The following is a 27,734-nucleotide window of genomic DNA, read 5'->3' on the forward strand; positions in this document are numbered from 1 at the left end:
TCACAAAGTTGTTCTTGGTATTTACACGTGCCTTGGTGAGACGCCCCAGTTTCCATCCTTCTTCTGTCACGGAGACAAGTATATCCTGTTTCCCTTCAAAGTATTCTGACAATACCATCTGTCTGTGGGAGTAACAACAGTACTAGCTTTGGGTGATTACTGAGTGACCTGAGGGTCATGAGAAAGCTCTCTGTTTCTACCTGAAGAAAGTCTATCCAATACATTTCCTGACGATGGCATCTAGGGTTAATGGAAACTGAAAGGTCCAGCTTGGATTCTAGGGACAGATTCGTAACCTGCCTTTACCATCCTGATAATGCAGTTGTGGGCTTTTGAAAAGTGCCTGTCATTGGTAGTTCTCGTACATGTAAGTTCTTCTGTAGTCACATTCATCTTTTGGGTTCCACGAACACAATGAACCTCGTTTTTGTTAGCCACATGACCTTGAGCAAGTAATTTTATCTCTTTGAGCCTCCATTTCCTTATTTATAAAAGGAAAAAGATGACTTTGCAGGGCTGTTATAAGGATTAAATGAGATACTGCATGAAAATCTTACGTACTTTGCCAGGCACGTTACAGGTTTTTAGTAAATTTTATTTCCTTTCTGATTCACTTATCCACAGAAAAAATAGCCTGCTGTGTGAGTTGAAAGCCAAGTGTACCTGTGTCTGATTCCAAATTGGGTATTCTTCTGAGATTCCCATCAGGTACTCTAAAGTGCATTCATATTTTGACAGATGCTAGACTCTGGATTTACAAAGCCCACTCTGTGACAGTGTTGAGTATGCAAATTAAACCTTCCCAAGAGCTGCTGAATATCAGGGAAACAGCATTTCTTTCAAAGACTATTGATGCATCCTTTTTTGCCACCATTGCTCAAGCTTTCAGGAGCATCTTTTAAAGTTTTAAAATGAAAATATTTCAAGGGCTTGCCAAGGCAGGACTCACTTTTTCTCACAGCAGCCTGAGAAAAATGACTGGAGAAATGGACTGGTGAGAGACTGAGTGACTTACAGCCTCTGAGATGCTGACCTAAGCTGGGTTCTAATGCCATGGGATCAGAGCACATAGTTTTGAGGGAGGAGAGTAAATAGCAACTTGGGGAGAGGAAAGTGCTAACCCTCTCATTAGGCATCATGTGAAAAAGTGGCCTACTTTGCCAGTAGTGAGGGGCCTTTTCTGCTTAATTTGCCTGCAATCCATTTGCCAGGCCCGAGTATCCACAGTAAGAGCATGGCTCAACAGTGCAGAAGAGGAAGATGAGATCTGTTTTGAGGAATCTGGCATAAAGACTTTGCTGGACAGAAGAAGTCTTTACTTAGGACTGCAGAAAGCAGAAATTTGTAAACAGACCACTAAACCAGAAAGTAGGACACTCAGGGACTCTGTGGTCTACTTAGAAATTTCCTTTTCATCTCTTACCTGACATCCAGGTCTCTTTTCTAGTTTTGACCTGGGTGTTGCCCTTAGCTACTCCAAAACTGTGAACTAGGTATGAATATCAGAAGCCTATAACAATAACAACAACAACAACAACAACAACAACAATAAATCTGGTACAGGCTATATTGTGTATGAGTAGGTCTTCTGGTTTAAAGGAATCAGGCAGAATTATATAACCTGTATAAAGCATGCATTGGCTAGTGTAGTGGTTAGCTGTTGCTGTGTAACAAGCAAACATAAAAATCTCAGTTATTTACAATAAGCATTTACTTAGCTCATATGTCTGCTGGTTTGTTGGGGTTTCTCTGCTTCAAGCTGAGGGTCTAGTTGGCTCAGATATGCTCCATGTATTTCATTCTGAGATTCAGGATAAAGGAATAGAAATTGCCTGGAGAAAATTCTTCTCAAGGCAATGGCAGAGGCACAAAAGCATAAATAGAAATACATGAGGCCTTTAAAGGCCTATACTTGGAACTAGCACTCCTGTCCATTTGTAATTGGCTAAATAAAGTCACATGATCAAGCCCAAAGGGAAGGGTTAGGGAAAGGTACCTCATCAATAGAGGCAGGAGGAAATTTCTTTTTTCAAAGGCACCTAGTATGGTATTTGGATACAAGGAAGAATGAGGGACTGGAGCTGGTAATCCCAGGCAGGAATTAATAGGGAGACCCGAACTTATGAAAATTCTATTTTGTTAAATGTAATGCCTACTTATTTATTTTTCAAGTCACCTTGTGATTTGTGGTACTGAATTAATGGCTAATATTTTCCTTAAATGCACACATGCCAAGGACAATTGGATATGAAATATCTTTGCATGTATTATTTCTCTATTCCAATTAACATTCATGAAGATAAACCAAGAACTGAAATTAAACCATGAAGTTCACAGAGTTTGTCTTTTTAAGATGTTTTGTTGAAGAATAATGTATATTCCAAAAAGTACACAAATCACGAGGATATAGCATAAGGAGTTTTTACAAACTGAGCCCAGTAGTGTAATCAGCACCAAGATCAACTGACTAAATACAACCAGGGTCCTTGGAGTCCACTTTATGCCATCTTTCAGCCATTATTTCTGAAGAGTAGACACTATCTTGACTTGTAACACTATTTTTTTAATATGAAATTTATTGTCAAAATGGTTTCCATACAACACCCAGTGCTCATTCCAACAGGTGCCCTCCTTGATGCTCATCATCCACTTTCCCCTCCCTCCCGTCCCCCATCAACCTTCAGTTTCTTCTCAGTTTTTAAGAGTCTCTTATGGTTTGCCTCCCTCCCAACTTGTAACATTATAACACTATTGATGAAATTTAGAACTTTATGTAAATGGATTGAGTTATAAGCCAGATTCTGTCTTTTGAGTCTTCAGCCTCTCCTTTATGTGTTTCTTCATATGCCTTTCCAAGTTTCAAGAGCCTTTATTTATTTGTTTGTTTAGATATTATTGAATTATAATTGGCATATAATATTATGTTAGTTTCGGGTATATGACATGGTGATTCAATATTTTTAATACATTATGAAATGATTGCTTGAATAGGTCTAGTTACCTTCTGTCACAAGAGCCTCTACTTATCACATCTTCCTAGTTGAGGGATTTTATAGTTCATTGGCATTTTTACTGATAGACAGTAACACAAGTGTGCTGGCATTTAAAGTTATTTTATCTCTAAATACCAGTGGAAGATGTATCTCCTACTATAGATTTTGTGGGCAGTGGTGTGAAGGTGGGTGCAGTGGTTCAGATTTTCTACATTTTGACTGACTTTTCTATCTAGTTATTCTATTGCTTTTGAGAGAGTTGTGTTAAAATATCCAGCTAGAATGGTGGATATGTCTATCTCCCTTTAGTTCTATCAATTGTTGTTTCATATACTTTGAATTTTTATTGTTGGATGTATATACATTTATAATTGTTATATCTTCCTGACATATTGATCCTTTTATTACTTAAAAATTTTTTTAAATGTTTATTCATTCTTGAGAGAGAGAGAGACAGAGTGTGAGTGAGGGACAGGCAGAAAGAGAGGGAGACACAGAATCTGAAGCAGGCTCCAGGCTCCAAGCTGTCAGCACAGAGCCTGACATGGGGCTCAAACCCATGAACCACGAGATCATGACCTGAGCCAAAGTCAAACACTTAACTGATTGATCCACCCAGGAGCCCCCCCAATCATTTTATTACTTTTAAAGGGTCTCTCTTTGTCTCCAGCCCATTAGACTATTTGAAAGAACTGAGATGCTACTAAGGAAATGGAGCTTATAGTCACAGTGGTGTGTCCTTTCTGTGAGGCCACCACCCCGGACTAGAGAGGGAGCCTTTGTCATATGAACCTTTGTATAGGTCAAGATCCTGGAAGAAAAGAGATGACATACTTGAAAGTTTTAGGTGAAGAGGGTTTAATGAAGGAACCACTTACAAAGTATGAACAGAGTTATAGCCAACAACAAAGGATAGGAAAACACCCAGAGATTGGCAACAGAGGGGAGCCTTCAACTTCACTAGGCTGAGAGAGGGAAGCAGGGATGGTGTCCAGAGCCCAAGGAGAATGGGAAGGTTGGGAGAGTGACCACCTAACAGGAGCAGTGGCCACAGCTAGAGCTGTTGTGAGGTAAGGAGGGAGCAGGGAAGGATTGCAGTGGGGAATAAATATCGTCTTCCCACCCTCTTGTCTCCTGCCAGCCCTTTACATTGGCCAAGTCCAACTGAAAGCCACAGGGAAAGGGAGCCTGGGTGCTGCAGGTGGGGTTCAGCCTGCCATGACTCAGAGGGCAGAGCAGGGTGAGAAGTGGCAATGGGCGCTGAGATGGGGGGTACAGAGAATAAATGGCAGGGTTCCTACAGTGCTCCAGGATGGAGAGTGTAGAGCATAGAATTTAGGAACCCAGATTCCGGAGCCAAACTGTCTAGGTTCAAACCACGCCTCTGCCACTTAGCAGCTGTGTTGCTAGTTACTTCTCAGTGCCTCCATCCCTCCCCTACAAAATGATGATAACAGTATCTGCCTCATGGGGTTGTTTTGTGAAGATTAAATGACCATATGTAAAACACTCAGAAGAATGCTGGGCACATCATATTATGGAGGTGATGCTTCATTTCTATAGTCCAGCGCCCTGGGAATCTTGCTTTTGTAGGCTCTTTAGCATTTGGGACATATTGCTTTGGTGTTTCAGTAACTTAAAAAAATTTTTTTTTAATTGTTTGTTCATTTTGAGAGACAGAGCATGAGGGGTGGGGGAGGGACAGAGAGAGAGGGAGACACAGTATCCGAAGCAGGCTCCAGGCTCTGAGCTGTCAGCACAGAGCCTGACGCGGGGCTTGAACTCACAAGCTGTGAGATCATGACCTGAGCTGAAGTCGGACGCTTAACCCACTGAGCCACCCAAGTGCCCCTTGGTGTTTCAGTAACTTTAAAGTAAGTATAGAGGATGAGACTAGTTGATAGGATTCTGAGTATAGGCAGAGGAGAGACAACCTCATCCCCAGAGGTCAGTGAATGGCAGGGCCATGGGGGTCTAGCCATAAACAAGAGGTACTCTCCTGTGCTAGGAGAGGGTTCAGGTATGCGGTCTATATTTTCTTGAGTGCATATGTGGGTGTGCATATATGATGCTTAAAATAATAATTCCACAGGCTTTGCTGCTAATTCTAGAGATTAGAAAACCAATAAAATGAGGAGAATGCCTGAAAAAGTGGCTTGTTTGTACACAAGTAATTGCCAGCATTCATGTATATCAGTTACCACTTCAGTATAATTATCATGCAACATCACATGAATATGGTTAGCATTCCATAGGTTATTTTATGAGGGCTAGAAACTCAGCTCATTTTTGCGTGGCTTTCACGGTTTGTTGTCCACATAGGATGCCAATCAGTAGAAGCTTCAGTAAAAAGTGAAATAAATGTGTGTACCTATTACTACCTCCATTGCTAAGTGAGAGAATAACAGAGTTCTCAGTAAATCAGTGTGTGGCATTTCTCTCTCCACATATTGCTGATGCACATCAGGATCCTTGGAGATGAGATCCTGCTTTTTACTGATGAAGAATCTTGGAGTTCCAATGAATGATTATTGACAAAAGAAGGAGGGAGAGGACACTGGGTGCAGAACAGGGCTCAGTAAATATTCATAGGGTAATAGATTGAGCAGCCCTGCAAGAGTCATGTCCACAATTTGCTGCCTTTAAAATGCCATTAGCTTTTTCTACTTATGTCAGAATGATGATGTATTGGTAAACATCAGGCCCTCTGGGTCATCTCTCCACAATTTCCTTATCATTTTTACTTGCCTTCACTGTCTTCCCGGTAAATGCCTCACATGAACTGATATGGCTCATAAGTTCCAATATCCCTTAGAAAGTTTCTTTTGTCAAGCAGGAATATGTTAGTTGAAAAGAAAAGAAAGGCCAACTGAGAGAAGTTTAAACAAGGGGTTCACTTTTCTCACTCAATAAAAAGCATTGAAGCAGGCCGCTGCAGCTTCCCAGTGATGCCCCTGGGGACTCGGGCTGTTTCCCATTCATCATCCTTTTTGGGTCAGGTTCTATCCTCATGTTTGTCAGCTCATGGTCAGAGATGGCTCAGCAGCTAGATCCCTAGGCCTCATGATTGTAGGAAGAAAGGTAAATGGTGGAGGAATGTCTTTTTAGCAAGGCTTAACTTTTTTATTTAGGGACTTCCAAATCTGCCTTAGGGTCTTTTGCCTATATTTCATTGGTCAGAGATGTGCTATAGGACCACCGTTGTGAATAAATAGCTGTATCACTACCCTGAACAAATCAGATTAGTAAGAAAGAAGTATGTGTGTGAGTAGGGTGGAGGGTGGAGGAATGGGTGGTAGGAGGGGGGGAGGAATGACCACTGGGTAGACAATTAACAATGTCTATGTCAGGAATTCCTTTGTCATGTGGTTTTAGTAATTGATTCTCTAATCTCATGCTTGGATGTATCCTGGAGACTGCCTTGCTTTATACTTGTACCGACATGAATAAGGCAGAGTTTATAACCCAGTGGGTAGTTTTAGCAAAGGGTCCTGGAGGTAAGCTAGATCCTCTGCTTCTCTTTTATCTGTCTTAAAGAATAATAGAGTCTCTAAGAACAAAGTATTCATCCATTTTTCAGTAAGTGTCTGAGCCAGTAACTGGGGTGCGTGTTGCATCTTGCAAATGAAAATCACCCCTCCTGTTGTTGCCGTGGGAAACAATAAAGGGGATCACAAGTCTAACAGTTGGTGGCTTTGGTGATGGGAGTGTAAATCCCAGCCAGATAAGAAAACTTTGCTGTACTGTTTACTGGGACTTCCCCTCTTATCGTTCCTGAGTTCTGTCCCCTTGTGGGCCCGAGAGCCCACAAATGCACCACCTGTCTCTCTGATCCAAAATACCACAGAAGAGCCATTGAAATGATGACATGGTAATATCATTCCCTTGCATTTGAAGAGCCCCTACGTCCCATAGCCTTTTCTGTGTACAGCACTTTAGTTGCGTCTTCACAGTTACTTGGCCAGGTGCAGCTGTGGGAGGACAAATTTCAAGTATTGTCTTTGTAGATAAGCAGACTTGATGAAAGATGGGAACTTCGGTAAGTCTAGCTAACCAGTATTCGCCCAACTTCTGACCCTAACCCATTAAACGAGGAAACCCACTTATGGGACCAGCTCCTGCTTAATTAAAAAAAAAAAAGCCACAAATGCCGACTGATGTTTTTGGTGATTTGATGCTCACCTCCTTTCTTATTATCCTTTTCCCCTGAATCCCTATTTTTGACTCTGCATGTCTTCTTAATTTGACCATATTTGGGACCCTTTTCAAGTCTCTCCTTAATCCCGTACCTGGGTTCCAACATAGTTGTTGGTTTGCTGTGCCCCTACTTCTTGCCCTGGCGAGCCCTACCCACTCATGGCGCCTTACCTCACGGCACCCATTATGGGGAGCAAGTCATGCTATCTCCTTCCAACAAACTGTGTTATGATGAGCTGGGAAACCTAGGAAGGAAACAGTTCCAGATGACAGCAGGCACTCATTGTATCTGCATTCTTGATTACATCTCTGCCTGCCAGCTGTCCCCACAATTTCCCTGTTGACTTCGGCATCCTTAACAGGGGCCCCTATGCCCTATTTCTGGACGAGGTTACTGCTGGCATCTCTCAGTTATTCTCTAGCTGATAAAAATGAATTAAGAACAGGTGGCTGACTTCCTTGGCCCAAAGCCAAGGAAGTAGAAGGGTTGAAAAAAAAACATTGGAATCCTTTTTCAGAATTTCAAAGTTAAAAATCTTCTCAGATGGCGTGTTGTGACTCGAAAGAGGAAAACACAGTGCTATAGCTAATGGTTAATGGGAAGTAGAGCGAAAGAATTGGAGGCTTAATAGAATATGCACAAACTAGATTTGGGTAACTTGTATTCTGCTTCTGGCTCTGCTGCTAACCAACTAGTTGCGGGATTTGGGACAAATCAGTTCACCTTTCTGAGTCTTGCAACTGGGCTACTTATCAGTCTCTTTCCAGCTTTAAAATCCTCCAAAAGGAGCAACTAAATGTTTCCATCTTTCTTTTAGGGCATCAGCTATGCCTGTGTATTATCTTTTAAGTCTCATTCTCAACATGTATTTACAAGTAGGAATCTTTTCCCCAGGCTGTTCCCAGGGTCCAAGCTAGAGGCTATCCAGTGTGTGCACTCTTTATGAAGACTCTGCCTGTTCAGCACCTTGTCTCTTTGAAACACTAGGTCTCCTCCAATGTCATGAATTGGTCTGGCACAGCACAGTAGTTCTTGAATTTGAGTGTGCAATAGAATCACCTGGGCGTCTATTAAAACAATAGATTGCTGGGCTCTATGCCTAGAGGATTGTTTGTTTGGTTTTTCAGAGGCTCTGGGATGAGGCCTGAGGATTTGCATTTGTAACGAGTCTGTAATACTGTGGCTGAGGGTGCAGGAAACACACTTCCAAAACCTCAGTAGTGGACTAACAGAGGGTTGGCACACAGGCATGAGTTCAAAATCTGACTCTTGGAGCTTCCGGGTGGCTCATTCGGTTAAGCATCTGATTCTGGATTTTGGCTCAGGTCATGATCTCACGGTCCTGAGATTGAGCCCTGCTTCAGATTTTCTGTTTCTCTCCCTCTGCCCTCCCCCACTCATGCTCTCTCTTTCTCTCTCTCTCTCTCTAAAAACAAAACAAATTCTGACTCTTTTCATTTACTTTTAATGTGACTTTGGGCAAGTAATTTCGTCAGTGTAAACCTTGGTTTCCTCACCCATAGGTAGGACAAAAATACTTGTATTTCCCATGGCTGCTGTGAGATTTAACTATTGCTGTGTATCAGTGTTTGGTATGTTGTCAAAATTAATTTCCTATTCTTTGTTCTTTTCCACCTCCCTCTGAAATCTTCTAGGAAAATAATCAAATCATGGAGTATCTTGTAGATGGCAACCATAATCTCACAAGCTGAATTGAGGGAAATAAATTCCTATTCTTACAGCCTCCTGAAAAGACTTAATTTTAGTGAGTTTAATAAAAACCTTTCTGGACATTCAAGAAAGTATTTCACAGGAACCTCTCCATCTAAAACTCTCAACTATTTTTCAGTGATTGCATATTTGGCTGATACATTAGCCTTTGTTATATATCCAGAACCCCAAGAAAATCAGGCCAAGACTAAAATGAGGCCTAAAGTCTTGGGGAAATAGGTAATTGTCATTCCTTTCCATTTTCTCTTAACTTACATGTGTGGAAATTATGTATCAGAGTGGAAATTATGTATCCCTACCAATAACAAGTCATGGTAGGGACAGGATACCAAGGACTTCTTTTGGATTAGACAAATACAGAAATCACTAGGAACGTTAAGAACTATTATAGATATTATTATTAGGGGGAAGTGTTCAAAGATTCCTTCAATCCAGAGTCATGAACTCAAATATCTGAATTTGTTCAGAGAGTAGTCTTTGTTACGATTTACTTCATTGGACCACCTTTAATGACATTTATTTCCCTCAGATTCACTTCCACTTATTTTATTTTTTATACTGAACCCATATGGAAAGAAACCACTCTGTGGGGTGCTGACAACACTGACTCCATCTTTGGCCCACTATCTTGTTCATGTCCACACAGTGGCCTCCCTCAGGGCTACGTGTTCCAGGCACCATGGAGGGTTAATGTATGCCCTGACCAGAATGTGAGAAGCCTTGTTCTGATCTTCCCTAAAGTGACTCATTGAAGGCTCCACTTTAGCTAACTACTAGAGATGACTGGAGCACACATGGTGCCACTTTAGATAACTACCCTTTGACTCACTACAATGCCTCTTGCTGTATAAAAGCTGTGGGTTAAAGACCAGACTTGATGGAGAAGAAGAGTATTTTAGGTGGTGAGTAGTGGTATACTGCCTGGATTCTTGCCTGCCTGATTCCCCCTACATTAGACTGTAAATGGCATGGAGTGGCTTGGGTCATTTTTCATTCTCAAGACGACTTCTCATTTTGGAGGATACTTTACCGTCCTCTACCTTCTGACATGTTCCAGCAAGGAAATAAGCTTTCTCTTATTGTCTTAAAACACATGGCTGCTTTCTTTTTTTTAATCTTTCACCTTATTTTAGAGATGTTGAGACATAAACAATCTCACTTTTAACTCTCTTTAAAATGTTTATTTACTTATTGTGTGTGTGTGTGTGTGTGTGTGTGTGTGAGAGAGAGAGAGAGAGAGAGAGAGAATGAGCAGGGGAGAGGCAGAGAGAGATGGAGAGGGAATCTCCAGCAGGTTCTACACTGTCAGCACAGAGCCTGATGCAGGGCTTGATTCCATAAATGGGCATCATGACCTGAGCCGAAAGCAAGAGTTGGATGCTTAACCAACTGAGCCACCCAGGCGCTCCTCACTTTTAACTCTTTAATAAAAATGGCAGCACAAGTGTGGTGATAAAAGGAAACTGTTGCTCAGTGTCAGGATAAAGGAGACAAAAAGGAGGGAAAAGGACTCTGAACAAATAAAAAATCATGTCCTGTTTGCAGGGGCAGCTTCTACATGCCCGGAGCAGATTTCCTTCCAGTGATAATGTAGGCTCTTTGTTGCCATATTTTGATATTTTTAAAGAGAAGTGGGAAATGAAGGTTTTATGTGAAGATAATTTTTAATGTTAACAAATTAAAAACTTAAAATACTGTGCAAACTATCACTGCGTATGTGAGATAGAATCTGCTGGTTGGTTTTGCCACAGGCTGCCAGATTTCTCCCTCTGCTTTAATGCATCCTGAAAGTCCTCTGAAAAGGCAAGCTGGTTATAGTCACTGTGGTTCAGGAGGTTGAGGTTGAGAAGCAAATCCAGACTCAGAGGATGTGGATTTCAGACTTGGCTTAGTGGTTAGATCTTCTACAATTACTCTGCAGGCTGGGAAGTGATGTTAAAAAGTCTCCAAAAACGAAAACCATGTGGGTGAAATAAATTGATGTTACCTTTTTAATATCTTGAGCTTGTGTGACTTTACAGTCTTTTGTGACAGGTGTTGACATGGCATTCCTCTCCTTTTTAAAAAAAATTAAATAAAAATATTAACATATACAGAATATCTTTCCATTGATTTGTGTCTTCTTGAATTTCTTTCATTTCTGTATTATAATTTTCAGTGTGCAGGCCTTTTGCTTCTTTGGTTAAATCTATTCCTAGGTATTTATTCTTTTAGATGTAATTGTAAATGGAATTATATTCTTGATTTGTCTTTCTGATAGTTCATTGTTAGTATATAGAAACACAACTGAGTTTTGTATAGTGATTTTTGTATCCTGCAACTTTACTGAATTTGTTTATTTCAACAGTTTTTTGGTGGTGTGTTTAGGGTTTTCTATATAAAGTTATGTCATCTGCAAATAGAGATAATATTACTTCCTTTCTGATTTGGAAGATTTTATGTTTTTCTTGTCTAATTGCTCTGGCTAGGAATTCTGGTACTGAATAATTGTGGTGAGAGTAGGCATCTTTGTCTCATTCCTGATCTGAGAGGAAAAGCTGATGTTAGCTGTGGGCTATTACCTTGATATATGTTTTCTGTACTCCTAGTTGAGAGTTTTTATCATGAAAGAACATCAAATTTTTTCAAGGGCGTTTTTTGCATTTATTGAGATAAACATATGATTTTTATCCTTTTTGTTGTTGATGTTTTGTGTCACATTGATTTACAGATGTTGAAGCATCCTTGCATTGCCGAAATAAATCCCACTTGATCATAGTGCATGATCCTTTTAATGTACTATTAAATTTGGTTTGCTATTATTTTGTTAAGGATTTTTGCATCTATGTTCACCAAGAATATTGGCCTATAATTTTCTTTCCCTGTAGTGTCCTTGTCTGATTTTAGTATCAGGGTAATACTGGCCTTGTAAAATGAGTTTGGAAGTTTCTGTCCTCTTCTATTTTTGGAAGAGTTTGTGAAGGACTGGTATTAATTCTTCCTTAAATGTTTGGTAGAATTCACCAATGAAGTCATCTGGTCCGGAACTTTTCTTTGTTGGGAGGTTTTTGATTACTGATTCAATCTACCTACTAGTTATTGTTTTGCTCAGTTTTTCTATTTGTTCATGTAGGTTGTATGTTTCCAGGAATTTATGTATTTCTTCTACGTTTCTAAATTGTTGGTGTATTATTAATAGTAGTCTCTTATGATCCTTTGCATTTGTAGCAGTTATAATGTCTTTTCTTTCTAATTTTGAGTCTTAACTACTTTGTCTTAATGTAGCTAAATGTCTATTTTGTTTACATTTTAAGAACAATTTTTATTGATCTCTTCTATTGGCTTTTTAGTCTCTGATCTTTGTTATTTCCTTTCTTTGACTAACTTTGCATTTAATTTGCTCTTGTTTTTCTAGTTCCTTGAGGTATAAAGTTAGGTTGTTTATTACTGTTGTCTCTTAGAACTCTTTTAGCTGTATCTAAAATTTTGGTATGTTGGGTTACCATTTTCCTTTGTCTCAAGATATTTTTTGATTTCTCTTTTGATTTCTTCTTTGACCCATTGGTTGTTCAGTAGCATGTTTTTTAATCATCACCTATTTGTGAATTTTCCAGTTTTCTTCTTATTGATTTCTAGTTTCATGCCATTGTGGTTGCAAAATATGCCTGATAAGATTTGGATCATCTTAAATTTATTAAGACTTCTTTTGCAGCCTGACATATGATCCACCCTGGAGAATGTTCTATGTGTGCTTGAGAAGAATGTATTCTGCTGTTGTTGGATGGAATGTTCTGTAAGTGTCTGTTAAATCCATCTGGTCTAACATGTAGTTTAAGTCTGATGTTTCCTTACGACTTTTCTGTCTGGATGATTGGCAACTTATCTATGACAAAGGTGCAGTATAAATTCAATGGAGAAAGGATGGCCTTTTGAACGAATGGTGCCTAATACATTTGGGATTCATCCATGTTGTTGTGTACTTCAGTAGTCATTTCTTTTTTATTACTGAGAATTATTTCACTGAGTGAATGTGCCGCATTTTATTTATCAGTTGAAGGAGATTTGAGTTGTTTTTGGTGATTATAAATGTTGTATGAATAATCACGTGTAGGTTTTTGTGTGAACATAAATTTTCATTTCTCTTAGGTTCATACCTAGGAGTGGGATTGTTGGGTCATATGGTAAGTGTATGCTTAACTTTGTGAGAGACTAATAAACAGTTTTCCAAAATGGTTCTAACATGTTGAGCTTCCATAAGCAATATATGAGTCTTCCAATTGCTCTGTGTTGTCACCCACACTTGATACTGTCATTATTTTTCGTTTGCTCATTTTATTCTATGTGAAGCTGTGTATCATGGTGGTTTTAATTTCCTGCTTTCTACTGGCTAGTAATCTTGACTAACGATGTCTAATGACTTATTTGATATATGTGTATTTTCTTTGGCAAAGTATGTTTATTTTGGGAGGGGTTGTTTGTTTCCTTATTATTGAGTGTTGAGAGCAGTTCTTATAGATTTGGAATACAAGTCCTATATCAGACATGTAAGTTACAAATATTTTTTGCAAGTGTGGGGCTTATCTTTTCATTCCCTTAATGGTGTCTTTCAAAATATAGAGCAACATTATCTATAATAGCCAAATTATGGAAACAGCTCAATGTCCATTGATTGATGAGTGCATAAAGAAGATACAATGGAATATTACTCGGCCATAAAAAAGAATGAAATCTTGCCATTTGCAACAATGTGGATGGAGCTAAAGAGTATTATGCTCAGCAAAATAAGTCAGTCAGACAAAGACAAATACCATATGATTTCACTCATATGTGGAATTTAAGAAGCAATACAAATGAGCAAAGGGAAAAAAAGAGAGAGGCAAACCAAAAAAAAGGTTTTTTTCTTATTTTTTATTTTTTAGTGTATTTTTATTTTTTGCCTCTTAACTATGGAGAACAAACTGATGGTTACCAGAGGGGAGGTGGGCGAAATAGCTGATGGGGATTAAGGAGTGCACTTGTGACAATCTCCACATATTGTATGTTAAGTATTGAATCAGTAAATTGTACACATGAAACTGATATTACACTGTATGTTAACTAACTGGAATTTATTTTTATTTTTCAATATATGAAGTTTATTGTCAAATTGGTTTCCATACAACACCCAGTGCTCATCCCAAAAGGTGCCCTCCTCAATACCCATCACACACCCTCCCCTCCCTCCCACCCCCCATCAACCCTCAGTTTGTTCTCAGTTTTTAAGAGTCTCTTATGCTTTGGCTCTCTTCCACTCTAACCTCTTTTTTTTTTTTCCTTCCCCTCCCCATGGGTTCCTGTTAAGTTTCTCAGGATCCACATAAGAGTGAAACCATATGGTATCTGTCTTTCTCTGTATGGCTTATTTCACTTAGCATAACACTCTCCAGTTCCATCCATGTCGCTACAAAGGGCCATATTTCATTCTTTCTCATTGCCACGTAACTAACTGGAATTTAAATAAAAACTTAAAAAAAGGTGGAGCAGAAGTTTTACATTTTGATGAAGAGCAATTTATCATTTTTTTTTCTTTTATCAACTCTGCCTTTGGTGTTATATTTAAGAAATCTTTGCCTAATTCAATGTCACAAAAACGTTTCCTTAAAATTTTCTTCTAGAAGTTTTGTAAGGTTAGGTTTTACCTTTAGGTGTAATATCCGTTTTGATTAATATTTGTATGATGTGTGAGCTATTGTCAAGATTCTTTTCGCCTACACGAATGTCCAATTGTGGCAATATCATTTATTGTTCACTTCACTAATACCTCTTCAGCTGTATTAAACCAGTTTATCCTTAACACTTCAACGGAATTTTCATTTTCAGTTATTTATGTTAATTCTAAAACTTTAGCCTATTGGTTTTTATATTCCGACAAGACTTTCTGGTATAAAGGTCTTTTTTGTTTATTTTTATTTTTTATTTCTTTAAATATTTCATTTATGTTTTATACTTTGTATCTGATAATACAGTATATTTTCATGGTGATTGTTTCCATGTGTATTGGTAGTTTGTGCTGTGAGATCACATCTAATTGACCTTCTTCTGGGAGATTACTGAGAGCCTAAATTGGGAGTTGCTCTCACTGGATAGGATTCGTCTGTGTTTCTACTGGGAGCCAGTGGGACTCAGGACCACTTTAATTTCTTTTTAAAATTTCTTTTGAGAATGTAAGCCTAATACAGAGGACTTAAATTTGGTTCCCACCTTGCCCTAAGTCTAGTCTCCCTTTTCTAATGCTAGTTTTGACATGTTCCCTCAAGGAAACACTGGTTTTTGATCTTCCTCATTGCTCATCTTTCTGGTTATAGCTTACTCACTCTTTCTCCCCCTCCCTCACGACCTGTTTGGTGCTGTGCCTTACTTTGTTGTGAGCTCAGCAATGCTTTGGAAATATTGATTTTGTCATTTATTCAGGATCTAGTTATATATATATTTTTATTAGCTTGTTATATTTTTTTAAATTTACATCCAAATTAGTTAGCATATAGTGCAATAATGATTTCAGGAGTAGATTCTTTAGTGCCCCTTACCCATTTAGCCCATCCCCCCTCCCACAACCCCTCCAGTAACCCTCAGTTTGTTCTCCATATTTATGAGTCTCTTCTGTTTTGTCCCCTCCCTGTTTTTATATTATTTTTGTTTCCCTTCCTTTATGTTCATCTGTTTTGTCTCTTCAAGTCCTCATATGAGTGAAGTCATATGATTTTTCTCTTTCTCTGACTGACTCATTTCACTAACCTCCAGTTCCATCCATGTAGTTGCAAATGGCAAGATTTCATTCTTTTTGATTGCCGAGTAATACTCCATTGTATATATACCACATCTTCTTTATCCATTCATCCATCGATGGACGTTTGGGCTTTTTCCATACTTTGGCATTGTTGATAGTGCTCCTATAAACATGGGGGTGCATGTGTCTCTTGGAAACAGCACACCTGTATCCCATGGATAAATGCCTAGTAGTGCAATTGCTGGGTCGTAGGGTAGTTCTATTTGTAGTTTTTTGAGGAAACTCCATACTGGTTTCCAGGGTGGCTGCACCAGCTTGCATTCCCAACTTGTGTTTTTTAATTTAAAAATAAATTTAGCCTTGGGGTGCCTTGGTGGCTCAGTCAGTTTTAAGCATCTGACTCTTGATTTCAACTCAGGTCATGATATCATGTTTTGTGAGATCAAGCCCTGTATTGGGCTCTGCACTAACACCCTGGAGCCTGTTTGGGATTCTTTCTCTTCCTCTATCTGCCCCTCCCCTATTCATGCTCTCTTTCTCTCTCTCTCTCTCTTCAAAAATAAATAAATACATACATAAATAAATAAACATTTTTAAAAAAATAAATACATTTAGCCTTATCCTAAGCAATAATATCCATGAAATTGACTTTGGTAAGGTAATTATATATTTGTGTCTAGTAAACATTAAATCACAAACATAACTTAAAATTTTAAAATATTTCTTTGTGAGCTACTTAAAGTCACTCAGTATACCCATGTACCTGTGTGGTATGTTTACAGTGCTTCGGGAAATACTGAGCAAAGGTTAGCAAACTTTGGCTAATTGCCTGTTGGTGAAATTAAAGCTTTATTAGAACACAGGTCCATTCAGTTTTCTATTGAGTATGGCAGTTTTCATGCTACAACGGCAGAGTTGAGTAGTTGCTACAGAGATCTTATGTGTTGCAAAACTGAAAATATTTAGTATGTGCCCTTTATAGAAAAGTTTGCCAACCCCTGACTTAGAGGAACCCTTCCTAGTTGGGCTTTGTCCATTTCCATGGACTGTCCTCTGGTTTCCATTCATGATCTAAGTCCTCTTCTCCTTAAAAGTATCTTTTGTGAGAAGAGACTGTTCCACCTTCTGGGAGGACCAGACTAGAGAAAATTCACTTCTGCGTAGGCTGAACCCACAGTGTCTAATGAAGGTCTATTGATAGATCTCCACCAAATGTCAATTTACTGCAGGAACTAGCTGTCTCATTATCTCCCAGCCAGCTGGACTGAACATTCCTACACTTTTCTTCTCTCCAATCTTCAAAATGGTAGTGACATAAGATGAGATTTCAAGCTTGAAAACTGACTTTGAATAAGAATTCAACATTGATGTGTTTGTCACCTTTAGCTCTGATGTCTATATTCCTGGCAAGTGTGGGCAGCTTTTATTTGAGGTAAAGTTGAAGATTGTTAAGCAGGAAAGTAATTTTCATCAGGTAAAGTAGGGAGAACAACTGTGAAGTTGTGTCACCTTGTATTATACTGTTGGGCATTTTTTTTCTTAGTTGTTTCTGGTGGAAGAGACTGAAAATCCTTACATAGAAAGCAAATGAGATATACTAAATTTGAGGACAAGGGAAATGGCCATGTGTATGGGATTTAGCTATTGTTTGTTCTGAAAATGTTTTTGTTATTCTTATTGTTATAGTTCATCATTGGATAATAACATTAAAATATATAATATGAATCCAATTAATGAGATAAGAAGGTGTCACAATTAAGCATTTTTGGCAGGCGAGAATTCTACCACTGAACCACCAATGCTCTAAATTAAGCATTTTTGGTATAGGCCTATTTCTTCAAGGTGTTTGTGGACTAACCAAATTATGAACAAAGGAGATATTATATAGAAGACAATGGTTTATTTTATTTTTTTTCAAGTATAATTAACAGACAGTGTTATATTAGTTTCGGGTATACAATGTAATGATTCAGCAATTCTATGCGTTTCTCAGTGTTCATCAAGATAAGTGTACTCTTTTTTTTTTTTAATGTTTATTTATTTTTGAGAGAGAGAGACAGAGCATGAACGGGGGAGGGGCAGAGAGAGGGAGACACAGAATCGGAAGCAGGCTCCAGGCTCTGAGCCATCAGCCCAGAACCCAAGGCGGGGCTCGAACTAATGGACCGCGAGATCGTGACCTGAGCTGAAGTCGGACGCTTAACCGACTGAGCCACCCAGGCGCCCCTAGTGTACTCTTTTATAAAAGATTTTTTTAATGTTTATTTCTTTTGAGAGAGAAAGAGTGAGTGAGGGAGAGGCAGAGAGAGAGGGAGACAGAGAATCCCAAGCAGGCTCCACGATGTCAGTACAGAGGCTGAGGTGGGGCTCAAATTCATGCATTTTGAGATCGTGACCTAAGCTGAAACCAAGAGTCAGATGCTTAACTGACTGAGCCACCCAGTCGCCCCAAGTGAACTCTTTTAAAAATCATTTTAGAGAGAGAGAGAGTGAGAGGGCAGGAGAGGGGCAGAGGGAGAGAGAGAATCTTAAGCAGACTCTGTGCTCAGTGTGGAGCCCAACATGGGGCTCGATCCCACGAACCTGGGATCATAACCTGAGTTAAAATCAAGAGTCAGACACTCAACCGACTGAGCCACCCAACTGCCCCAAGGTAAGATAAAGTGCCCACTGTCTTAAGAGAAGACAGTGATTCATTGGGAGGTGGATGTGTGGGTGTATTTAGGCTCGGGAAGGATTGGGTAAGTTTTCACAGAGGACATTTTATTTGAGTCTGGAAGGATGAGTAGCAGTTTTCTAGGTGAAGAAGTAGGTGGAAGACATTTCAGGCAGGAGGACCAGTCTACGTCTTATAGGAGTCAGTGGTCAGACTTCATAAAAAGATACATTAACTGTATCTTCATTGTTTATGGCAAGTTTGATCCTTGACAAGCCTTTAGGAACAGTGTCTTTTCTGGGTCTGCTTGCTGGGTCTTTTGTGAATGAACCACTTGTTCTCGGAGAAAACCTCTTTGGGTAGAGGATATATATCCCCTAATTCCTAATGCTTTGGCCTGGTTCACCAAACCATGTGATTTCTGTGATGTGGTCCATGTAGGAGCAGTGAGGTTTCAGGTTTGAGAAGGGAGATGAGACCCGGGCCCCAGCCTAACTCTTGCTGAAAAATTTTCTTTTCTGGGTGACTGTGGGGTGACACTAACAAGCTTCCCTGATGCATCTGTACCTCACGCCATGAGACAGTATCTTGCTGACTTCTCCATGGTCTGGATCCTCCTGCCAATTCTTGATTGGCTCCTGTAGTGGGGATGGAATCAGCCAACAGATGCTGACCTTGTCTTTCTACATCAGTGAGGGTCCCACTGGGCCAGGATCCCATGTTTCCTGCGGCTTAGCCTTTACCCTTCTCTTGGGAAATAGCATTTGTCCTGTTGGGGAGAGGGGAAAGCAGGTGTGGCAGCTTGTATTTCAGGCACTCTTTGCCCAAGAGCAGAGAGATTCACAGGGCCGTTTGCTGCTAGAGGCATGGAGCAGTTTTGTGAGCAGCCTACCAAGAGCAGAGGCTTTATTCACAGTCGCTCCGACAGGATGTGGCAAACAGAAGGGTAATGGGGAAAAGAGTCAAAGGCAGAACTAACTATAGCTTTCACAGTCTAACTAGGGCACATCAAGTGGTAATTTCTAGTGACTTAAATTTGGCAGAGACATGTGTTGGGATCTCATGAAGACTGTGGTAGTGTAGCCTGTATATCAGGGGGTGGTGTGGGATAGATGCTCCAGCTTCTCCGGGACCAGTATTATCTGGAGGATGGCTGAAGTGACTCAGCCAGGAAAGCCTCGTGGCAGGCTGGGAATAGGAAGAAGGAGGCTCAGCCATAGTCTACCAGGGCTCCCACTTGTTCTGAGATTCTGCATCATAGTAAGGTCCAAATGCTCTTTGCCTCTTTTGTGAACCCCCTTGGATTCACATAGTTCATAGAATCATTGCATGTAGAAGTGGAAGGTATCTTAGAGTTCATCTGCTTCAACTCTTGCTTTATTTCAAGATGAAAGCTGAGGTCCAGAGAGAGCAGCTAAATGAACTTGTCCAAGAATGGCTAAAATGCTGTGCCCTCTCCTTCCTTCCCTTCTCCCTTCCTTCCCTCCTCCCTTTCTTCCCCCTCTCCCCCTTCTCTCCTTCTCTCCTCCTTTCCTTTCCTCCCTTCCTCCTTCCCTCCTTCCCTCCCTCCCTCCCTCCCTCTGTCTCCACCTCCCGCCCCTCCCTCCCTTCCTTCTACAAATATGTTTTAAGTACCTACTATGTTCCAGGCAGTCTTCTAGGGAGGTGGGACATATCAATAGACAAAACAGTGAAAGATTCCTGCCTTCATGGATCCTACATACTACTGAGGAGATACACATTAAACAATTTGTGTAATAAATTAGTCATACAATTTGATAAGTACTATGGAAAAAACCCAGGGCAGGATTCCTGGGGATAGAAGAAGGGAAGAATGCAATTTTAAATAGAGTGGCAAGGACAGAATTTGCTGAGAAGGTGACATGTGAGCAAAGGCTTGAAGGCAGTAAGAATATGCTATGTGGATCTCTGGGGGGAGTGGGGGGATAGTCAAGAGTATTATCTAGCATATTCTCTACTTAGAGTATTCCAGGTAAAGAGAGTAGCCAGTGCAAGGGCCCTCAGGTGGGAGTATCTCTGGTGTGCTTAAGGAATAGCAGAGTCCAGGGAGTGGAGTATATGAAGAGTATAAAGTAGATGGGTTCAGAAAAGTAGCAGGTTTACAATTACTTTGTAAATGATTATGATGGACTTTGGTTTTTATTCTGAATAGGATGGGAAATCATTGGAGGACTTTTTAAGCAGAGAAGTAATAGGATTTGATTTATATTTACAAAGGATAATTCTGTCTTCTGTTTGGGCATGGATTATGAGAGGGCAAGGGGAAAAGCCCCAGTCAGGGCTTTTTTGCTCAGATAAAGCTGGTGAGATAGTCTGGCTATATTTTTCAGGTAGAGCCATCAACATTTGCTGGTGGATTGAATTGTGGTGTGAGATAGAGTTATGGACAACTCCAGAACCTTTGACCCGAATGATGGGTAAGGTAGACATGCTATTAATTAAGATAATTAGGTCTTTGGTGGAGCAGGTTTTGAGAGGGGAAATCAGGAGTTTAGTTTTGGACATGTTGAATTTGATATGCCCATTAGACATCCAGGTGGAGTTGTTAGACGGGTGGCTAGATGTTGAAGTCTGGGATTTAGGAGAAGGCTCTGGACTGAAGATGTAAATTTGGAAATAGTAAATTTGCATATATGGTATTTAAAGCTATGAGACCTGATGGAGTTGTCAGGATAGTGTGTATAAATAGAGAGGAAGAGATGACCAAGGACTAAACCCTGGGGCACCTCAACATCAAGAGGTCAGTGGTGGAGACTAAGAAGGTGCAACCAGGGAGGTAAGAGGGAGGCCAGGAAAGTTTGGTGTCAGGGATCTGACTGAAAACAGTATACTCAAGAAGGAGAGAATGAGGAACTGTGTTAAATGCTGCCGATGGATCAAGGAAGATGAGGACTGAAAGCCAACCTTTGGATTTCAGCATAAAGGAGACTTGAATAAGAGCAGTGTTGGTGGCGCAGCAGTGGAAAAGCCAAGCTGGAGTGGATTTTTGTGAGAAGAAGGTAATATGTGCAAACAACACTTTCAAAGGGGAGGGAAAGAAATGAAGTGGTAGCTAAAGGGAAGGTAGGGACTTCTAGAGAGGATCTTTCTAAGATGGGAGAAATAACTTTTTTGTAAACTGGTGGAGATGGTTTGATAGAGGGTGACAATTTGATGATGTGGGAGACAGAAGGGAGAATTGCTCAAACAGTATCCTTCAGTGGTCCAGAGGGGATGCAAAGGTGCAAGTGAGAAGAGGAGGGATTGTTTTTAGACAGGAGTTTGGTTAATTCTTACGTTAGCAGGTGAAAAGATGGAAAATGAGGTGTTGGAGATGGTAGATGGGCAGAAGGGGTGGCTGAGTTTGTCTAAGTTCTAAGCTGTTCCAGATTTCTTCACTAAGAAGAAAGTGAGAATTGTCTGGAGTGAAAATGTGGGAGGGGTCTTGGAGTTTGAGGAGAGAAGGCATGAGAAGGAAAGTGAATGGACTAGAAAAGGATCATACATTTCCTCCCTCCCTCCTTCTCTTACTTCTTTCCTTTCTTCCTTCCTTTAATCCAACTTTCTCTTGCATGTCTATAACACACAGAGCACTGAGTATCTGTAAGCGGATGGACGAACATTTTTCTGTGGAGAGCCATCCCTGTTCCATGTTGCTATTGGGAGTGAATTAGCCAGGCAATCAGGCCCAGAGCCTTCAGAGCTGTTCCTGGCAGGCAATGATGGATGGCTAGAAACAGGCGGTTAAAAGCTGGCTGAAATCTTCTGTAGGAGAGTGCAAATCCAAAATTCAGCAGTGAAACTGAGTTTGCCTCACTCCCACACATAGGTTCTCAAATTTCATTATTTCAGAAGGCTGTTCTCCTAAGTCAGTTGACTAGAAATTTGATTAGGGTTATTTCTTAGAATTAGATTAAAAACATTTTTTGTTATAATGTAGTGTTTTCAGAACATATCCAAGCCAAGGCAATTCATCATTTGAATCAGCGAAGAAATACCGGTCAATATGTCTTTTTCAAGGACCAATAGGACTCTCAATATCTGATAGGTGCTTGGAGCCTGTAATATGGATTGGACCTTGTCTTTATTCAGGGGGACCTAAGACAGAGCAATATAGAATTTACAGATGAGTTTAATTACTAGTGAAAAACTGAAGCCTTCATAGGAAGTGGAATGGTAGATATTCCATTCGAAATAGCCTTTCTCCTTTCTCAAAATTCTGAGGGTTATTAAAAAAAATATGAGCTTTGGTAGTTTTTAGTCTTTCCTATCACTTTGACTCTTATTTTCTTTATGTCGGCCTCTCCCTTGCCTCTTCCCTTAGTATGTTAACATATTTCCAATGACTGAGGGGTCTAAAGTTGATCAAGGTGCTTAAGGTTGACTCAAGCTAGGTACATAGTTCTAACTAGAAATGCATTTTAGAGATTCTACTAGAAAATGCTTATATTCCTAGGGGAGATCATTTTTTTAAAATGAGCTAAGATCGTATCTATAATAGAGGTGGTGCCATGGCATCATCATTCCGTCTGCCAGCAAATCATGGAGTGCCTTGGTGGTTGTATTCACTGTTGAGTCTGTACTGTGTTCAAAGTATGGATTCCTCCACATGACTCACTGCCTATCCAACACTCTATTTGATGTGGGTCCTCTATTTGCTTTGATGTTGGTCACTTGTGGAGCTCCTTGGGACAGTCCCTTTGAAGGAACAAGTATTTTTCACTATAGGTCCATCAGAAGGGTGGATGTGGAATAAATAATGCATTCCTCACTCCCCTTGCTGATGACACTATCCTCAACCTACACCACTCAAGGTTGTGCAGGGATGCTATACTTTACTGAAGAGTCGAGAGAGGAAATGTTAAACTATAGGCTAAATTTGACTTTTTGCAATTCCTAGTTCCCCACTGCCCTGTTGATTTTTCCTACAAATACTTTATTATAAATCCTCAACTCAGAACCTTCTTCTTGGAAGACCTTAGGAAAAGCCTACCTAAGACACACACCATCCCATCTTAAGATATATTTGCGGCTTGTCAAAAGAAGCCTTTAAGGAAATTTCACACTGTACCCTAGAAATAGTGGTCATATTTTCTCCAAATGCCAAGAGAACTTACACATACAGATGTTAACAAAAATACACTTGGCAAAATGATTGAGAGATTAGTTTTATTTTGGTCTCTGTATTTTTTTCCCCCGCTCTCATTTCCATTTCAAGAAAGTAACCAGGCTCTTTGTAACTCCTTGTAACTTGGAGTTTTGCAGTGCAGAAAGCTAAAGTTTCTGGAAACCTATATGAAGACCCATATTCCTATCTCTGTGAAAGTCCACACTTTTTGAAGTTATAATGTTCAATGTCCCAGAAGAGAAGGAAGGAAGAAGAGAGAGAATTTCCTTGATGTCCCTGAAAGTAAGAGATTGTCTCAACTGGGAAGGAGATGGAGGCTGACAGGACCCAAAAACGTAGGACCCAAGGAGTATTCTTGGGGAAGGCCCTGAAGGGAGATGGTTTCGTGGTGGACTTAAGGGCTGACTCCCTGCCTAGACCAAGGGGTCCTTCATATAAAAAGTGGGGTTTCCCACAAGTTGGATAGAAAGTCACAAACCTGACATTAAAAAGAAGGAAAAAAAAGATTCAGCTATGACAGGGAGAGGCAAGCATTTGAAGGCAGACAAGTAGGATTTGGAACAAGAGGGTGCTCTGCCGGAGAACCTCTTTGAATGGTCTAATTCTCCTGTATTGGAGTTATAGTAGTTGTTCGATGAATGCTCATTGTATAAATGAATGGAGGTACTTAAATTCCATCTTACCCAATCCTTAGGAACGGTTGTTCCAAGTTCATTAAGATGGGAACTAAGAAAACTAAAAAACACATAAACTCATAGGAAGCCTTATAAAGCCGCTGGTGACAGTGGTGAGATTGATCCTAATCCCAGTTGGCAGAAATGGTGTAGATAACACCAGTGTCCCTAGCAAGATCAGAGTCCTTGGAGAATGAGACAAAAGAAGCAGCAGCTGCTATGTAGAGTCACTGTGCAGTGGGTTGGATACGACACTGTTGGGAATAGCAGTAGTAACAATAATGGTTATTATTATTATAACAATGATAATAATTATAACATTAGCTAAACTTACTAGAGAACCAGCTATGTGCCATGGGATTTAGAAAAATGATCTCTGTGATCTTGAGAACCATTATTATCATTATATTTTTAGATGTTGAAACTGTGATTAAGAAAGATTAAGTAATTTTACCAAGATCATGCACCTATTAAGAATAGAACTGGGATTCTGACCAAAATAGATCTGATCTAGGAGCCTGTTGCACCCTGTGTCCTCTGTAGGAAACTGTCAATGTCCACAGAGGAATCTCAGATCCCACTTTGGGAAAATAAAGAATTGGGAGGTTTGGGTGACAGGGATTCTCAGGGTTGAGGTCATGGAGATAGAGTTCTTCATGATTCTCCCTCTGATTGGTGTGACCTAGAAAGCAACGGTTCTATTAAAATACAGAAAGTGAGTAAATATTTCACTGGGAAGAAGATCTTTATTCCTGACCATTTCAATTTCCTTGTACTTTGGTTTTCTAGATCTTAAAGGCATATCTCTTAAGGTCCTTGCTTGAATAGAATGAGATGACTAGACTGCCATTTCATTTCATTCCGGGAGCATCTCAAACCACCTCATTACCTATTTGCAAATGGTTATTCAGGAACAGCTATGTTATATCTGGGTCTGTGGACATACCAACCTATTTCCTATTCATTTTGCTTCAATCACTGCTTATGGATTCATCTCCATCATAAATAACTCTTTTTTAAAATCTATTTTAAAAACATTTGTTTTCATTAAATGTTTGCGTGCAAAGGAGTTAAAGAGTCAAACTGTGTTACGAGATTTGATATGAAAAACAATAGCCCTCATTCCACATTTTTTAAGGCATGTGGATTTATTTATTTATTTATTTATTTATTTATTTATTTATTTATAATGAATTTACTTAAATCCAAGTTAGTTAACATGTAGTATAGTATTGGTTTTAGGAGGAGAACCCAGTGATTCATCACTTACATATAACACCTAGTGCTCATCACAAGTGCCTTCCTTAATGCCCATCACCCATTTAGCTTGTCTGCCCCCCCCCCCACATCCCCTCCAACAAACCTCAGTTTGTTCTCTTTATTTAAGAGTCTCTTATGGTTTGCCTCCCTCCCTGTTTTTATCTTATTTTTCCTCCCCTTCTCCTATGTTCTGTTTCATAAATTCCACATATGAGTGAAATCATATGATATCTGTCTTTCTCTGATTTATTTTGCTTAGCATAATACACTCTAGCTTATCCACATCATTGCAAATGGCAACATTTCATTCTTTTTGTTCACTGAGTAATTTTTTCCCTCCCTCCATTTTCATTTCTTTTAGTGGATTCTTTTGATACTGACCACCATATTTTTAAATAATATTCTTCCATTAGGCATTAACTTTAGAGGATTTAATTTCCTTTTAAAGCCCATTCTCCATCCTCCCACCACACTTTCCATTTTCTTGCCACACTATAGTTATACCCTAATCTATGAGATTAATATTCAGGGTTTACACTGTGACAACAATGCACATAGTTTACAATGGCATTACAATTTAAGGATAACTTTGCACTGCTCTTTGTTTTCCATAGTGAAATTGTCCTTTGTTTGCTTGTATAGTTTTCTATGTACCTTTCCCTAAATTAAGCCCAAATTTTCACCAGCTGTCTAGTTTGCCTCTCAATATATTCAGATGCATCAGGCATTATATTGATTTCATTTTCTTGACAAATCTGTCCCAGAACTGCCTTATTTGCTCCAGTATAGACTGCTTTCTATCCTGAGTGCCAGCTGCTTTTCTGGGATTACCCCTCCCCCATCATTTTTGGGATTCTGGTGTTGCTTCCTGTCTCCTAAAACCAAATCTTTTTCTTTTTGGTTTACTCTTCTCTTCTCTTCTCTTCTCTTCTCTTCTCTTCTCTTCTCTCCTCTCTCCTCTCCTCTCCTCTCGCTCTCCTCCCCTCCTCTTTCTTTCTTCTTTCTTTCTTTCTTTCTTTCTTTCTTTCTTTCTTTCTTTCTTTCTTTCTTATAGCACACATCTACCAGTAAATGCCTATGAAAGTTTGCATGAAAGGTAGCTTTAGAAGTACATGTTTAGGTAGCAGACCTATACAGTAAAACAAGGAAGTTTAGGATAATGGTTACCTTGCAGGGCAAGCAGTGAGTAGGGATTAGGAGGGAGTCCAATGCAAGATTCTAAAGATGGCAGTGTTCTTTTTTTTTTTTTTTCCTAACCTGGCTGGGTGATTACATGGATATTCCCTTTTTGATAAGTTATTAGGTTATGCATTTTTGTGCACTCTGTATGGATAATACATGTGACTATAAAAAGCATAAAATAAAAAAGGGTTTAAGTCAATACTAGATATGTAGTACACCCTCAGTAAATATTAGTTATTATTATTGTTAAAACAGTAATTTTCAACCAATGACAATTTCTCCATTTGGGACATTTGGCAATGTCTAGAGACATTTTGGTTTTTTTGCTTGGGGAAGGGGAACAATGCTACTGGCATCCATTGATTCAGGGTCAGGAATCTTGCTAACAACATCATACAGTATATGGGACAGTTCCCTACTACAAAGGATTATCTACCCCTAAATGTCAATAAATAGTCTGAGTTTAAGAACCTCTGTTGTAAAGCCTTTCATATGGTATGTAATATCCAGAAGACCTCAATGAATGGTCATTCCCCTCCCTCAATCCTGATCACAAACTATATTCTTTATTTATATCTGTTATGGCTTTCCTCTCAGTCACCACTTCAGTATGATAACAATGCATGCCTTCTGGTTCCTTCAAGATCAAATATTGGATAAACTGTAAATAGATAAAAATAATAATGGCCAGGATTATCTCTTAAATAATTTGGCTGGGGTAATGGTCTGTTTGCTAGCAATGAACTCTCCTCTCCAGAGTCACCAGATAATTAGGCATATGCTATATTTGTCTTATCTTCTGATTGACAAGGATCATCCCTTGTCTTCTTGAAGTCTTTTTCCTATAAATTCAGTCTGCATCACAGCAGGCCTGGCCCCTCAGGCAGCAGTGGTATCATCTTTGGTGAAGATCCAGAAACTCAGGCCAATGGATAAAACTCAGAGGCCATGGGCACACTGAACATTTCTTCCTCTGGATGTAGCTAAAGAACCATTGGGACACAATAGTTTCCCACTGTTTGTTTGGTTTTTTCCAGCCACAGCGAACAGCTTATTTCTCACTTAGAAAAGATTACAGATGATCCAAAATTAATGTGTCAGTTTCCCCTGATTGAGGAAACAACCTCAAAAATAAAGAAATTGAATTGATACTTAATGATTTGATGG

At 39.6% G+C, this 27,734-nt stretch overlaps 1 protein-coding gene across 1 annotated transcript in view; it reads left to right on the forward strand.

Moving 5' to 3' along the window:
* CPNE4 (copine 4) overlaps positions 1 to 27,734 on the forward strand; it is a 684,237-nt gene that overhangs the window by 105,059 nt on the left and 551,444 nt on the right. The window lies entirely within an intron of this gene.

Source organism: Panthera leo, chromosome C2 (assembly GCF_018350215.1).
Source record: "Panthera leo isolate Ple1 chromosome C2, P.leo_Ple1_pat1.1, whole genome shotgun sequence".
NCBI classification, from domain to species: Eukaryota; Metazoa; Chordata; class Mammalia; order Carnivora; family Felidae; genus Panthera; species Panthera leo.